Genomic DNA, 1,876 nt, shown 5'->3' on the forward strand with positions numbered 1-1,876 from the left:
CTTCATGGGCCGGCCTTGGGCCTCTTTACCAACCGTGGGCCTACCATATTTTGTCATAACTGGCTCACCCTCCTTCCCTGCTGTGCCAGTGAGTGGCCCTGCTGGGACTATGACTGTCCCTTGTATTGGTACAGGGGTGAACCCTGCGGGTGTCACCGGTAAGCTGGGATTCATCCCCTGGGGAATAGGCCCTGGCGGAATCCCTTGTGCCACCCCCTGTGGTGTGGGGACCCCGTAAGCCTGCTGGTCTTGGCCCCCCTGTCCCTTGCCCGTCACCTGCACCTTCTACCCCTGCCCTTTTCCTTTTATCCTTGCTCACTACTCCCTTCCATTTTACCCACGCCTGCAAGTGGTCCCTCTCTTTGTCCTCACTGCTTTCCGTTTCTGATGTCACCACCTTTTGTTCCACCCCGTGCTTTCTGTGCTTCTTCTCCTTCCGCCCACGGGTTCTGGGCGACTTACCCTGAGCCGTGATGCATGTTCAACATTTTTACAATTTTTTCCCCAATTTTGTTATCACTTTCCACCGTACTTTTTATATTTTCTTTCCTTTGCCAGCCTCTGACTGCTCCTGAGACCTTCCTGTCTCCTCTCTCGCCCTCTTCTGGCCTTGCGGTATTGTAACCTCCTCCTCGCTGCCGCTGGACTCCTCTTGCAACAAAGGCGACATTGCCCTTGCCCTCTCCTCCTTCTGCATTCCATCCAGCACCCATTGGGCTCCATATTCTTTTTCAGCTTTTTTGGCCCATTCGCTGCATTCTTGTGCTCTTCTTGCCCTTTCTTCTGCCCTCTTGGGCAATCCGCCTTCGAATTCGTTCTGGTTTTGCCGACCGAGCTGTATTTGAACTCTGGTCTCCTGTATTCCAAGCCCAAGCACTTGGTAGTTGAGCCACTGTTTGCTGTGCTCGGATCCAAAGGCCTAATCTTTATGGGCCGTGCCCCTGTGCCTGTTTAATTCAAGAATCCTTTTTCCGGGTTTTCCCGCTTACTCGCTGCGTCCGACCTTCGCCCCGCCTTCCTTCTGCACCGCTTCCTTGCTTGCTTGTTTCCGCTGACTTTCTTCTGGCGATGGCGCCGATGCGCCGCTGACTTCCTGGTCCGCTTCTCACCGCCCTGCCAGTAGGCTGCCCAGTGGCCCTGTTCCTCGAGACCCCGGTTCCAGGGGAGTGTCAGAGGGCTCCTGTGTCGGGGTGCAGCGTGCCCCTGTCCCCGCTGCCAGCTGCCACTTCCGCGGGGCTCCGGCGCTGTCTGGCAGGCTACCCTGAACCATCCCCTCGCTGCTTACTCCTCCGTGCGCGCTGTGTCTGATGCACAGGTTGCCGTCCGCTTCTCTGTGCCTTTCTTGCCTCGGCGATGACTACCGCGGCTGGTTCCTTCTTCCGTGTGTGCTGGCCGGTGTCTGGTCGTCACTCTGTGTCAGCTGCTGCTCTTCCCACGCAGCTCTCCGGCTCTTTGGGTACCTTTCTACAGCCCAAAGTGTTACACGGGTCGCCGTGTGCATAGGTTGCCGTCCGCTTCTCTGTGCCTTTTTTTGCCTCGGCGATGACTACCGGGGCTGGTTCCTTCTTCCGTGTGTGCTGGCCGGTGCCTGGTCGTCACTCCGTGTCAGCTGCTGCTCTTCCCACACAGCTCTCCGGCTCTTCGGGTACCTTTCTGTACCCGCTCCTCCCGGTCCCACAAGGCCTTCTCTGCGCTGTTCCGCCGAACGGTGAATCGAGCTGGCAGCGCCTGCGACGAAGGGTGAAAAGGTAAACAAAATAAACCTGCAAGAGTAAACCGAAAATGTTTCCTTCTCCCCCTTTTCCAGGCCCTATGAGCTTACCCGAATGAGGTGAGCTCCTTACCTGGTTTGTCCTTCTCTTGGTTCCTGTGGGGT

This window comes from Ambystoma mexicanum, chromosome 3p, assembly GCF_040938575.1.
Source record: "Ambystoma mexicanum isolate Mex_15411 chromosome 3p, UKY_AmexF1_1, whole genome shotgun sequence".
Lineage (NCBI taxonomy): Eukaryota > Metazoa > Chordata > Amphibia > Caudata > Ambystomatidae > Ambystoma > Ambystoma mexicanum.